The 15,984-nt window shown below is 33.4% G+C and overlaps 1 long non-coding RNA gene across 2 annotated transcripts; it reads right to left on the bottom strand.

Annotated features, from left to right (window-relative positions):
• Positions 1 to 4,040: 4,040 nt before the first annotated feature.
• Positions 4,041 to 12,179, bottom strand: LOC132300442 (uncharacterized). Of its 2 annotated transcripts, XR_009480430.1 has the most exons (4): positions 11,901 to 12,179; positions 11,039 to 11,124; positions 4,950 to 9,428; positions 4,041 to 4,644 (listed from the first exon to the last, which is right to left on the bottom strand). It is a non-coding gene; the product is annotated as an uncharacterized LOC132300442 (long non-coding RNA). The 2 variants fall into 2 exon arrangements; XR_009480429.1 differs by lacking the exon at positions 4,950 to 9,428 and having other exon boundaries at positions 4,047 to 4,644.
• Between the last annotated feature and the right edge of the window lie 3,805 nt (positions 12,180 to 15,984).

Here is a 15,984-nt window from a genome sequence, read left to right as displayed (position 1 = left end):
AAAAAAATTCTCTCAACTAATGAGGTGGGTTATTTTTTGACTTTTCGCCGTGTCTTGTTTTATGCAATTCATCTAACTATGTCCCCCTATGAAGCATGGACACGGATACGGGACACGGGTACGACACGACAAATTTTAAAAAAAATAGGACACGGACACGGCGGGAATACGCATATATATATATATATATATATATATATATATATATATATATATATATAAATTTATATTGAAAATATAATTACTAGAATCTTGTACAGATAAATAAAACAACAACAAAGAATATAATCAATTTCAATAATTTCATCTCTGTTATAAGAAAAAAAAATAGATAAGACAAAACAGAAAATAAATGAAAAATAAAGTTAATCCAAATTCCAAACGAAGATGTGCAAAAGAGACATAACTATAATGAACTAAATATGTATATGAATAAACATATATACTTTCAGTCTTTCACAAAGTTTTGTTCATGTAACCTAAATATATATATATGTTGTTCATAAAGATAGATAATTGAAGAAGATGAGAGACTGAGAGAGGAGTGAGAGAAAATAAATTTTGTCTCACAGAAGTGTCGGATCGTGTGTCCGAGCTTCGGACACGTGTGTCTAATAAAAAATAATATTTGGACACTTTACAGAAGTGTCGGACATGTGTCCGAGCCTCGGACACGGGTGTCGGTATCCGAAAAGTGTCCGACACTGGTACGGGACCCCTGGGAGGAGTGTCCGTGACCCCCCCCCCCCCCCCCTAATGTGTGAATTTAGTTTTTTCCTTTTCTTTTTTTTCTTTATTAAAAAATAATATTTGAACTCAAATATTTTTGTTATATGTATTACTATACTTTTAATTAAAGAAAGATTTTTAAATTTTTATTATTAAAAAAGTCATTGTAATGACTGCAATTGCATATAAATTTAAATCTTATATATTATATATACTATTATTGTATTATTTATATTATATTTTTTTATTTTATACAATACATATTTATATATATAAACACATATATATGAGATGGACATTCGATAAAATAATTAGATGGATAAAATTAAATTTTAATTACAAAAAATAAATTAATGGCATAAAATAATAGACTTTTCTCTCATTTTGTTTGATTAAATAAAAAAATAATTATTCAAATTTAAAGGACGTCAGTGTAATTTTTTTTAAATTTTTTTTTAACTTAGCTTTTATTCTTTATAATTTTACATAATAGATGGATAGCAAGAAAATGAAATCTCATATCCTGTGGTCGTGGACTCCCCCGTGATACTCACGATAGGTTGCTTTCTAAGTCAACAAGTCTTTAATGTCATCTGCTTTTTAAAATTGATGTGTCCATTAAGTGTCATCACTGGCACTGTGCAATAACTTCTCACATTGGATTATTGGAAGACTTTATGTCAAGTCATCAAGCATTACCTGCATAACCATCCATGTGGGTCCATTATCACATGGACATCAGACTATTGGCGTGGTCAATTGCATTATCATCATATAGTCCGTAGAATGATCTCGGGATCATATAATAATTTTCCATCTAAGTGGATCAAAAGTATTAAATGAATCTTTTGCTCAATGGAAGGTTCCAGATGGTAATAAGTGGTCTAAAAGTATTCGGTAAAAGTTTCTATCTTGACACCACCAAAATATAGACTAAGTTGCTATGATTTCTAACGCCATGTAAAATATTGTGGTGTATGTGTTTTATAATACTCATAATTGATTAAATTTTCATAAGAAACTTTCATCAATTATCTAATACCTAACCAATCTTGAAATCAAAATATAACTTTTTTATTTATTTATTTTTTGTTTTCAACTCCAAGTAAGTGGTTCAATTAGTAATTTTTTGGCCCTGAAGTCTCTTGAAATATCAGGTCGGCCACTTCCGCATATAAAAGTTTGAACTTTACTCGACTTGTAGCTTCACTTTAGAATTATGCAATTTAGCTTTAAATTTGTTTGTCGTGATTTTTATAACGACATGTTAACATGTAGAGCCAGAAATATTCATATGAAGAAGCCAAATTAACTACTATTATTATTTTTAATTTTTCTTTTCCACAGGCAATATAATTTCTTTAAAATATGGCAATTAATTAAACAACTTAAGGGGCCTTAATTTAAGTGTAAATTAGTTTTGGGAACCAAAATTAGATGCCCACTTAATTATTTTTTATTTTTCCTAGCAAATTAGGAAGATGAGAGATTTTAATACAAACACACTCGTTTAGGGAACTGAAGTCTCTACCAATTAGCTATTGAGGAATGCCCTGTAAGCCCCTTAATTAGTGAACTAAGAACACCTAATTATATTTTTGTGAAATTGGTGATTGGTAGACAGTTTCGGTTGATTAAAGTTTTGTGGGTGGTTTAAGCATCTTCATTTTCAAATGGGCCCAAATTATACTTTTCTAGTCAATGACATGGAGAGAGAGAGAGAGAGAGAGAGAGAGAGTTATCCTAGGTGGTCCTATTTTCCTTTTGTTTTTATTTTTTATTTCTTATCAATTTCTTAAAATTTTAATTTTCCTTTATGTGCCTGGGACTCCTAGTTATATATATATATGTATGTAGGTATGTAGGTATGTGAGTACCAAATAATTTTACAACTTCAACTCCTTAAAGTTTTCAAAATTGCTAATTAAGTATTGAAGTTAGTAATGTGTAATTTATAGTTTACAAAAAATTCATCTGAAATAATAATAATAAATAAAGCAAAGAAAGATAATAAGAAAAATGTTATAAAAACAGTTTTTTGACTTAAATGATTATAATAAAAAAGTTGAATATAGTTAATTAACTTAATTGTGGTTGCATCCATATATAATTAAGTACTTGATTCATCTTCTATATTATATTTGATATTCTCTTTGTATCTTCCTACTTTTAAAATTTTTTATTTTATTTTATTCTAATGTTGGTGTTGTAAGTCAAGTCTTCATTCAAAGTCTTTTGATCATTCTCAGCCTCAAAAACAGGAAAATGACACTACCCAGGCAAGTGGAAAGCATTACTAAAAATCACACTTCCATGTGGAAAAAAGTTGATACTTCCATCTTCATTTCTTGTTTTCAAATATAATTCTGATGAACTTCTCATATGGTGCTACTTAGTTGAGTCTAATAATGTCAAGCAACTTCAATATATTTCTCTTTGTTCTTTTTCTAATTTTTACATTTAATGAAATCAAAATCAAAGAAAACTTAGTGGCTATATGTTAACTAATTTTTGTTTTCACCGACAAGTTTATTGACTACATTATTTGATCGGTTTAATTTCAATGGTAATTGCTTGCTAAAAGTGATGATAGTGCAATTGATTATGAAAGGTGTTCACAAGCATATAATAAGTTTTCGAATTTGAGATGCGCAACAACTTGTGTCATTGTCACTTTGGAATTGTGCAATAAGCCTTCTCATTGGAAGACTCCAAGTCAAGTCAATGAAGTTATTGGACAAAACCATATGGGGAGAAATTAATTATTAGATAATTTTGGTTCATTTGATACTTTGTTGACTAATTTAATAAAAGTTAATATTGAGATTTCTTTATAATTTAGTTGTGGTTCTATTTTCATTTTGTTTTTATTTGTTATTTCTTGTTAAATTTTTGATATTTTTATTTCTCTTTATGTATCTGAAATACCTGTCATATATATTATACACACACACTTTGAGTACCAAATAATTTTACAGCTTCAACTCCTCAAAGTTTTCAAAATTGCTAATTAAGTACTGAATTTAGTAATGTTTAATTTACGGTTTACAAAACAACTCCTCTAAAATAATTATAATAAATAAAGCAAAAAAAGATAGTAAGAAAAAAGTTATACAAACAAATTTTTGACTTGAATGATTATAATAAAAAAGGTTAAATATAGTTAATTATAATTGCATCCATATATAATTAAGTACTTAAAGTTAAACAGATTATGTTTTTGTATCTTATTATCTTTTTTATTGTTATTTAATGATTTTTTTACGCTAACGTTGATGTTATAAGTCAAGTTTTATAAGACTAGTGGTCATTCTCAGCCCCATACTCAGACAAGTGGAACTTTTAGAAAATAAAAAAATCCATGTTTAATTTCTGTTATTCAAGACTTTGGTTTTGCAATTGGCGTTGACAATGAAATGAGTGAACAGTATCCCAAGTCAAATTGGATGGATCCATTATCGTGGCAGGAAGTTTGTGGTGGGCAGTTGATCTTCATTTCTACATGGGCCCCACCCATTGGTAAAAGATCCAGAAATGAAGGTATATACAGTGTGTATATATATAATGTCTGAGTTTTCTTTTACATATATGATCAACGAATTTGATATCATAAATTTGTAATCAGATAGAATTGAAGATGATGATGATGAGGAGCCGCATAGCGCTTGTCACGCTTTGGCTGCTATCATTCTCAACTGCCCTATTATTATTATGTGATGGTACTTCACATGGAGTTTGCAGTGAAAAAGAAAAAACAGCTCTTCTCAATTTCAAACAAGGTATCAGTTGGGATCCTTCCAACAGGCTATCCTCATGGTCTGGACTCCAACAAGATTGTTGTACTTGGACTGGAGTCCGCTGCAACAATGTTACTGGTCGAGTCATCCAGCTTCACCTCTCCAATCCATACAATCACTTTGATAATTGAAGCACCACAATTCCATATAAAAATTCATTTCCGGACCGGATAAGAAAAGATTTAAATTTTCAGCAATTAGCTTGCAAATTCAAAAATTCATAACTAATTCATTTTAAATCCAAATTACATGAAACCAAAACTAAATGGAAGCTAATTGATTATATTTTCATGTTATATATTTAATTTGACAAGATTTATTTCAAGTTAAAACAGTTTAAGGGCAGAATACAACTCATTCTCTTCTGTGCATGTAAAACACTCAATAATGACATAAAAATACTTCAAAATAATAGATCAATACCTCACTAGAGAATTGAATCTCTAGATACCAAAGCAAAATTAGGAGTTAGGCTAGAACCTTCAAAGGTTTTGAAGAGGAGGATGAGGGGAACAAAAAGTATTCCAAGCTTTATGGTCTAAAATAAGTGGAAGGGCCTCAAAGATCAAGGTCAATGCCTAAAGTTTCAAGCTTCATCCATGGAGGCTAGGGCTTTGTGGTGAGGAAGAAAGAGATTAAATGTGAAAATGTGTGAGTGGAGGAAATAGAAATCCTCCACTCACTATGTGATCCTACACCACGATCAACACACACATCTATGGCCAATTGCACAAAAACTCTCCTTTAAAACCATAATCCCAAAGTGGCCCAAAGATATTTGCAAGACTAAATTGTGAACCTACACTTGTTACCAATCCATGGCTCCTTCCTAGGCTTAATCCCACACCTACACTTGTCAACCATCTAAGCCAACAAGTGCACCAATCCTAGGCTAACAAGAGGGTGAATCCTCACCCTCTAAATGTCATCATCCAATGCATCAAAGTGTTTCCACACAAATGTCAACAAGTGGACCAATGAGAGTGTGACATTTGTCACAATTTTCAAAAATTGCAAAAAGGCTTTTTTGAAAATATCTTCTAAATTTAATTGCAAAATGGTCCCCAAGATGTAAAATAATTACTTTATTTAATTACACTAAAACCCCACAAGTTAAGAAGAATTACACTAAAGTATGCATTAATGCCCCTTTATGAAGGAAGTAAGCAATCAACATGCTTTTATAGAAAAGTAAAAATACCACTATCATGGAAATCAAATATCATGAATGCATGCAAAACCGGAATCAAATCCGAGCACAAAAAGTGAGGTTGTGAAAGGAAAAAGGATAAACGAGAAAAAGACAAAATGTGAATAGTGTTCGGAAAAAAATAAAATATGGAAATGACACAATCCCCAAAGAAAGTTGTTAATCCAAGGAAAAGAGCCTCGAAAATCATTCCAGAGCACTCGAGACGACATCAAGTGATGAAAAACTGAACCCAAAAAGGAAAAGACAACGGAAAAAAAATTATCCGTGAAAATCCGGGTTATTACAACCTTCCCACCTTAAAGGGATTTCGTCCCCGAAATCCAGCCCCAACCAACAAAAGGCGAAACCAAGATAACTACAGAGTACATCTCCGAGTATCCCACACAACATGCCACACTAGTGACCTCAAAGCTGAAAGGAACATACAAACCAGTGTCATTTGCACCCACGTGCTCATGACAAGACGACCTCTCAAAGGAAAAGTGACCACATGGCCACACGACAAGTCTGAACTTACACACAGAACCTAAGGTCAAACAAAAGAATGGAAAACAACAACCATAAGCATTCCTCCTGATGAACCTCCAAACCGATCCATAAACAACCACCAATTGAACTCCAAGATCATCACAAATCAAATCAAAGTACCGAACAAAGACGACATGGCAGTATGAATAGCGACCAGAACCCGCCCATGACGTACTCAAATGTGTGGTAGCAATGACAGTGCTTAGTGCTCGCCCACACTTATTCGTCAGTAAGGTAGCATCGACGGCAACTAGTACTCGCCCACAACACACAACTTCGTACGATAGTATGACAGTATAAGGCACTAATTCATAACCTACCCCCCACTAGGTCTATCCATGAAACCTCTCAATACCAATGACATCAATGTCACAAAACGATCATAGCCAAAAGCAATATGGGAACTAGGCATCTGTGAGAGTTAGAATATGGTCCAAAGATGTTCTGGGCCAACTCGACCAATCCCAAACTCTGACAACAATGTTATAGGCACCATTATGTTTAAGGCTCCAAATCCTCAATACAACAAAACCGACTACTCTAATGTCTCAAAATGCTACTACCAACAACATCAATCGAGAATCCAAAGCCTGAGAAGCGAATCAAGACCTCCAAAAATTAAAACGAAACTCACTACAAGACATTTCATCGAAAGTCCTACATTTCTCCCTGAAACAGATCAACTACATGACCAATCACCATGATCAAACATCAGATCCACAACCTTATCACGGATAACTAAATCCTCAAAATACAAGTCCACTAAGTGGCACTCACATCAAAATGCCAACAACCAAGGTCACAAAATGAATCTCTCAAAACCGTGCTTGGCATTACCAAGCTAAATCAAAATTCCTCAATTTCAATCCAAGAACCATCACTGGAACAACAATTCCTCAAAACTATGCCTAGTCATAACTAGGATGAGAAAACTCCTCAACAAGCCATATCTAACAGTGATCCTCCAAAACTCTTCCTAAGAGTCAACCACATCAAGGCCTCCAAAATGAAAACAAGTCTCCGAAAGACATTCTCAAAAGTGCATCGAGCTCACCTCACAAATCAAACAAATCCTCAATGATATGGACATAAGTCCCCGAAAAAGAATCTCACATCAATCAACTCACTTTGAGCACCACAACCATCAATAACCACGGCAGGAACTCCCCAAGAGAAGACACGAAAGAAAGGGGACCACTAGTCCTAAAAAGGACAACACCATGACTCCATCTCTGAAATGAAAGACAATAAGGTCAAAGACTTCACCCCCTACATGGAAGTAAGTCGACCAAAATCTATCAAATCCTCACCAAGGACTCAAGACAATAACGATGATCCTCATGGACCGACCAACCCCAAAACAGTGCATAACGCAACGGAGGGAAGAGACTCACTCCTTGTGAAGTCCTTAACACGAACCAACACAAAACCATTGTGGAAACCCGCATATAGGCTACGTACGACCAAGGGAAACGAATGGGAAAACCAAACCTGGAAGTCATGCATATGACAAGGAATGCAACTACCAGAAAGAAAATCTACTCACATAGATGAAAATCAAAAGCACATACTGCACGTCTCCACATAAACACAAAAACATGTCATTAAAGCGCAGTAACAACATGGCATCTCGAAGCATATAAGAAAGGCATGTTATCGCCACACAACAAGAAGAAAAATGTGGATAGACCTCCACCTACTCATGCATCACAATATCATAAATCATACTACTAACATGGTAGTAAATGAAACTGCAGAAAACAAAAGTGATGCAACAATGAACCCTATGGACATCGTGTCCTGGAGTGCCTAGGTAAAAAGGAAGGACCAGTCCTAGCCATACACTGACTCCAAAAACCAATGCAACAACAACCTGTCTCAAAACAAATGTGAGCCCTTACCACAATGGTAAGACTCTTACAATCCATCTCTGAATCTAAAGGTGACACTACAAGTGACACTAACAATGCAATGCTCTCTCTACCCGAAGCATCTATCAATCGACTTGATCCTAAAAGCGTCATTGCGTAAAGAGAACTCAAAGAAAATGGCAACTATAGCCATACCAACAACAACCAAATCAATCACCACGAATGATCTCCAAAACAACCATCATCATCACCGATCAAAGTACAACGCTTATCAAAACAAAACCAACACTGATTCCATCCGAATTACGCTTGTAGCTAGCCAGCACGGTAGCATGACAATGCCATGCACCTGCCCACAAACGTACCCGCCCACGAAAAATGCAAGTTCTAGAGGAATTTTTCTGGACAATCAAGGTACCTAAGAGGTCCATAACCTCATAATGGCCCAAAACCAACAAATCCACCATTACGGTAATGCCAAATGACTCATCTCACAAGAGTCTAAACAAAAGATGACCATCCACCCACCTCAAAACCATTACTAGGTCGACAATAACCTATACTACCACGAAACTGTGACTACAATCACCATCAACGTCAACTCGTGCCTCAATGACCAATCACATGTCATGCCAAATGTGCATCACAATTATGCATATACAATTCTAATCTAGCATACGTCACATGTCATACTCTTTACATTACAATAAAACAATGCTAAACAAACGGCATACAACATATAGCACGTAAGCACATAAACATATTATCAACCAAAACATGTTATCACAAAGTATATAAACACATAGAGCATGGCAATAAAAGCATGATATGCACCCAAACCCGTCGTCTTAAAGTTTTCGAACCTAGGAGCTCTAATACCACCTGTGACGACCCTAGATTTTTTAACCCAGTGTGTCCTGTGATGAACCGAAAGAATGACCTGATAACGGATCCGAAATGCGAAAACGAAGGAAACTAAGTGGCCACTAGAGATGTACGTCATCCCAATGACTCCCCATGGCATGATCAAATTGCATTATATTCTATTGTGTGATGATGTGAACATACACGCAAGTGTAAAATGGTATTTTAAACATGCTACAATGGCCCATGGCCTTATTACAACTCATTTACAACATTTAACATGTCAGACCTCCAAGTTAGAAAAATTACATTTCATAGACAAATGATGAACATGCTAACACTTGCATGTGAACAAGAATGTTTCTAAAGAAGCTCAACTCAGCAAATCACCCAAGTAATTGCAATATCCAATCTTGTATCCTGTACCTGAAATATGCCCCAGTATCGTAGGGGTGAGTAACATAAAGCTACTCGTAGGAAATGAGCATGCATCGACCTACGTTTTACAAGTGTACATGATTTAATCATTGTGGTTCATTCCACCTAACGTCTATGTCAAATGTGAGACTTAGGGAGCATCCTAGCCACCTAAGATCATTTCTAGCATAAAACACATCCTTTATGCAATTTCAACAACACAAGAGCATGCTACACATAGCAACAAGATATAACTTGCTTACACAAAGCAACTAGTTAGAAACATGCTTACACAAAGCAACTAGATATAGATTCTCAAAGTTATCAACTTGAAATCTAAATGCTAAATCAACTAAATATAGCAATTTAGTATGGATGTACTTAACAACATCAAATCGCCAATAGCCAAAACCACAGTCACAATATAAACATGATTGATAACTTGGAATTGAATGCGAAAACAAATAACAGAAGACTTGGACATCACGTCTCGGACTAAACTAAGAACAAATTGGTTATTCCGGGCATTAACCCACTGGGAAGACCACCCTAGTGCACACTGTCTCAATTGGGGAGAACTCATACCTCCCGCACTAAAGCTGAACTTTAGTCATATCACAGTAACAATGTCCCAAGACTCCAAAATAATCAAATAAGTTCACAACTTATACGTAATTTATATAATGCATTAAGTCACTTTCCATGCACAAGTAGATTGTATCCACACAACACATGCTCTAAATCCACAACTACTATAGGATGACAATGTCGAATCTTTGAAATGCGATTTGTTACACGCTATAACAATATAATCCAATATTGAAAACATAAACTCATAAATTCATTATAAGTCAAAAGTCATGCTTTAAACATACTATCAATGTCAAATACATGAGTTAATCAATAATACCATAGAAACGAAATTTAATCTATAAACTAATTAAATTCCCTAGGTTTCAAATCTCAATCAAATGGCATTCAATTAATACATGATAAACAATATAGCATGGTCATTACATACACCACATCAAAACTCGATTAGGCCATAAGAATAATAAAGTGAAATTTAATTAAATCATAATAATCAAATCTCTAACTTTTAAAACAACATCAAATGGTTCCAAATTAACATATGTTAGAACATAAGTCATAGTTATCACAAATATCAAGTTAAACACTTAATTAGGCCAATGGAACCCTTAATTAGATTTTAATTAATCATTTTAATTAAAATCTTTATATTTTCATACTTGTCCAAATGTTCTCAAATTAAAGTATGTTAAACAACATACCAAGACATAATTTAAAAGCATATCACGAGTCAATTTCTTGCAAGGTATGGCCATGGGATTTAATCTTTCACAAACGATAAATATTAAATAAAATATGCAATTTTTATTCAATCAATACCAATTTAATATATGTTAACAAATATATTAAAACATGATTTTCTAGCATGCCACAATTCAAATCAAAGTTATATATCACCATGAATTTTAAATCTTATACAAAGAAATAAAAATTACCAACTTTCTAAATTTGATACAAGGCATACATATAAGTTGTATAATCATGAGAAACACTCAATACAACACATATAAATCCTAAACATTTCCTACCTCAATTGGAATGAAAATCCCAATTACCACCGAAATGAAATCGCCCTAAATTTTTGGTCCGCAAGACAGATATTTTAGCTTGTTACCTTCAACTTGGGAAATTCATAAAAAATTCAATTCTAATCCAAATTGAATGAATCCAAAGCCTAATGAAAGCTTAAACACTGTAAATTGATAATATCAATTTAGTTTAACAAAATATTTTTCCAATTGAAACAGTTTTAACCCACAACTTTGAAACAAATTCTGCCCAGAAAACACATTTTCAGCCTGTAGCTTCTAACTTTGAAAATTCATGAAAAATTCATTTGACATCCAAATTGGGCAAACCTAATTTATTTTGGAATTAAACATATGAGAGTGTAAAACTGGAAATTTAAGCCATGATCCAATGTCAAAAGGTTAATGAAATAAATCATCTAAAAATATGTTTTCCAGCTGCAATAAAAACATGGACAGCAGATAGTCTCGGATTTTTTAAAAAAATTAGAAATGCTCTAAAATCGTGAAAATAGTCTGAGCAGTGTAAAATCCATGGGGAAAGTTCCAGTAAAAATTTCAAAGTAATTGAAGCACCACAGCTCAATATAAAATTCGTTTCCGGACTAGATAAGAAAAGATTTAAATTTCCAGCAACTAGCTTGCAACTTCAAAAATTCATAACTAATTTATTTTAAATCCAAATTACATGAAACCAAAACTAAATGGAAGCTAATTGATTATATTTTCATGTTATATATTTAATTTGACAAGATTTATTTCAAGTTAAAACAGTTTAAGGGCAGAATACAAGTCATTTTCTTCTGTGCATGTAAAACACTCAATAATGACATAAAAATACTTCAAAATAATAGATCAATACCTCACTAGAGAATTGAATCTTTAGATACCAAAGCAAAATTAGGAGTTAGGATAGATCCTTCAAGGGTTTTGAAGAGGAGGATGAGGGGAACAAAAAATATTTCAAGCTTTATGGTCTAAAGAAAGTGGAAGGGCCTCAAAGATCAAGGTCAATGCCTAAAGCTTCAAGCTTCCTCCATGGAGGCTAGGGTTTTGTGGTGAGGAAGAAAGAGATTAAATGTGAAAATGTGTGAGTGGAGGAAATAGAAATCCTCCACTCACTATGTGATCATACACCATGGTCAACACACACATCTATGGCCAATTGCATAAAAACCCTCCTTTAAAACCATAATCCCAAAGTGGCCCAAAGATATTTGTAAGGCTAAATTGTGAACCTACACTTGTTACCAATCCATGGCTCCTTCCTAGGCTTAATCCCACACCTACACTTGTCAACCATCCAAGCCAACAAGTGCACCAATCCTAGGCCAACAAGTGGGTGAATCCTCACCCTCCAAATATCATCATCCAATGCATCAAAATGTTTCCACACAAATGTCAACAAGTGGACCAATGAAAGTGTGACACTTGTCACACTTTTCAAAAATTACAAAAAGGTCCTTTTTGAAAATATCTTCCAAATTTGATTGCAAAATGGTCCCCAAGATGAAAAATAATTACTTTATTTAATTACACTAAAACCCCATAAGTTAAGAAGAATTACACTAAAGTATGCATTAATGCCCCTTTATGAAGGAAGTAAGCAATCAACATACTTTTCTAGAAAAGTAAAAAATACCACTATCATGGAAATCAAATATCATGAATGCATGCAAAACTGGAATCAAATCCAAGCACATAAAGTGAGGTTGTGAAAAGAAAAAGGATAAACGAGAAAAAGACAAAATGTGAATAGTGTTCAGAAAAAAATAAAATATGGAAATGACACAATCCCCAAAGGAAGTTGTCAATCCAAGGAAAAGAGTCTCGGAAATCATTTCAGAGTACTCGAGACGACATCAAGTGATGAAAAATCGAACCCAAAAAGGACAAGACAACGGAAAAAAATTATCCGTGAAAATCCAGGTTATTACAACTTTTGTGGTGAAAAATGGCATATAAAGTATAAGTGTCAGAAATGAAAAATTGAACTAGGAAAGAAATTGAAAAATCTAGAGAGTTCAAATTTGAAGAAGAAAAGGATTAGGACTATTGAGCCTTGTGACACTTTATCTAGAACAATAAGGAAATCATTGCATAATGAATCTAAAATTGTTTGGGTAAAGAAAGGGAATTTTAAATGTCTTGCTATGCACACTGCACTTAGAGCATTTGGTCCATGTGGTTGGTACTTTGATGGTGGTTGCTCTAGGCATATGACAGGGGATAGAATATTGTTTACCACTTTTAAGGAATGCTGAGTTGGTACTATTACTTTTGGTGATGGTAATACTTCTACTGTAAGTGGTAAAGGTAAAATCAAATTTTCAAGAATTGGGAAGTTAAAGAATGTTCTATATGTTAAAGGTTTAGCCGTGAATCTGTTGAGTATTAGACAAATCTGTGATGAGGAGTTTCAAGTCAATTTTACTCAACAATGGTGTTTCGTAATTAATGAAAAAGGTGAATGTATCTTGAAAGGAACTAGAATTTCTGATAATTGTTATGTTGTGTTTTTAGATCCCTCACTGATGTGTTTTTCTGCAGTTATTGATGAGGCAGTTTAATGGCATAAAAAACTTGGACATGTGGATTTTAATGATTTAGTGAATTTGTCTAATAATGATCTTATTCGAGGTTTGCCTAAATTGAAAATGCCTAAGAAAGAAATATGTGATCCATGTCAATTAAGGAAACAAACTAGAGTGTCATATAAGATATTTATTCATGAAGTCACTTCTCGACCTTTAGAATTTATACATATGGATTTAATGGGTCGTTTAACACCTGATAGCATTGAAGGAAAAAGATATATGCTTGTTATGATTGATGATTTTTCTAGATTTACTTTTGTTGCATATTTGAGAGAAAAATCTGATACTTTTGTGAATTTCAAATCTATTTGCCAACTTATTCAAAATGAGAAGGGATATCGAATTAATCGGATTAGGAGCGACAATAGAGGTGAATTCGAACCTAAGGAGTTTATTGATTATTGTGATAAGTATGACATTAAGCATGAATTTTCAGCACCTAAAACATCACAACAGAATGGTTTAGTTGAAAGGAAAAGTAAGACAATTGCAGGTATGACTCGTACTATGCTTCATAAGAATAAAATTGCTAGTCACTTTTGGGCTGAATCAGTACATACTGCTTGTCACATCCTAAATAGAGTTTATCTTAGGCCTGGAACCAAAAAGACTTCATATGAATTGCGGTATGATAGAAAGCCCACTGTTAAATACTTTAAAGTCTTTGGAAGTAAATGTTATATCCTTAGAGATAGGGAACACTTGGGAGAATTCGACTCTAAAAGTGATGAAGATGTGTTTTTAGGTTATTCACAAACAAGTTGGGTTTATAGGATTTGTAATCTTAGAACCAAAGTGGTCACGGAGTCTATAAATGTTGTATTTGATGATACAAAGTCTAAGATAACCTCTTTTTAACTTGATGAAGAAGAAATTGATTTTAAAATTACAGGAGAAAGAATAAAACTTATAATTCATGAGGAAGAAAGAGTTGAGAATTTAGGTGGAGAAGGTGAAGAGGTCGAAGAAGATGAGGTTGACGAATTAGAGGTTACCATTAATGAACATATAGGAATTCCTGCACCATCTCTAGATATTCCCGCATCTAGTAGTTCTAAGATTCGAACGAGTTATCCAGTTAATAATGTGATAGGTCCATAGGATAAGCCGGGTACTACGAGTACAGTCCGTGATCATTTAGGACACTCATGCATTGTAGATGACATAGGACATTCATATCATGGCTCAGTTTGAACCAAAGAATGTTGATGAAGCTCTTCAAAGTTCTGATTGGCTTATGGCTATGCAAGAAGAATTGTTTCAATTTGTGAAGAATGATGTTTAGGAATTAGTACCTCGACCTAGTCATATTAATATCATAGGGGCTAAATGGATCTTTAAAAATAAACTTGATGAATATGGTTTTGTGATGAGAAATAAAGTTAGATTTGTTGCACAAGGATACACTCAAGTTAAAGGAATTGATTTTGATGAGACTTTCGCACCTATTGCTAGACTTGAGTCTATTCGACTTCTTTTTGCTCTTGCATGTCACTTTAAATTCAAATTGTTTTAAATGGATGTTAAAAGTGCTTTTCTAAAATAGTATTTTGCAGGAAGAAGTTTATGTAGAACAACCAAAAGGTTTTATTGATCCATATTATCCTAATTTTATTTTTCATCTTAAAAATACTCTTTATGGTTTAAAGCAAGCACCTAAAGCATGGTATGAGGAGTTGACTTCTTATCTATTGCACAAGGGCTTTAGAAGAGGATGAGCTGATAAAACATTGTTTATTTTTAGGAAAGGAAAAGATTTTCTTGTTACTTAAATATATGTGGATGATATTATTTTTGGTGCTACATGTGATAACCTTATTCATAATTTTTCTAAAGATATGAGTAATACTTTTGAAATAAGTATGGTTGGTGAACTGACTTTTTTTCTAGGTCTTCAAGTGAAACAACTTGATGATGGAATTTTCATATCTCAATTAAAATATACAAAAGAACCAGTTAAGAAATTTGGTATGAAAGATTCAAAGCATGTTCAAACTCCTATGAGTACTTCTTCCAAATTGGATAGAGACTCTGATCCTAACAAGGTTGATCATTTCTTGTATAGGAGTATGATTGGTAGCTTGTTGTATTTGGCAGCAATTAGGCCAGATATTTCATTTAGTGTAGGTGTTTGTGCTAGGTATTAAGCTGATCCTATAGAACAACACATTCTTGCAGCCAAACATATTATTCATTATGTCAATAGTACATTGAATTATGGATTGCGTTATTCTTCTAAACCTAATTCTGAGATTGCAGGTTATACTGATATTGATTGGGATGGTAACAAGGATGATAAAAAGAGTATTTCAGGTGGTTGTTTTTATGTTGGTACTAATCTTGTTTTAT

The sequence above is a fragment of the Cornus florida genome, unplaced genomic scaffold (assembly GCF_030987335.1).
Source record: "Cornus florida cultivar Cherokee Brave unplaced genomic scaffold, ASM3098733v1 CherokeeBrave_3.0.0_Hap2_Chr03, whole genome shotgun sequence".
NCBI lineage: Eukaryota > Viridiplantae > Streptophyta > Magnoliopsida > Cornales > Cornaceae > Cornus > Cornus florida.
This window is presented reverse-complemented; position numbering and strand designations above follow the sequence as displayed.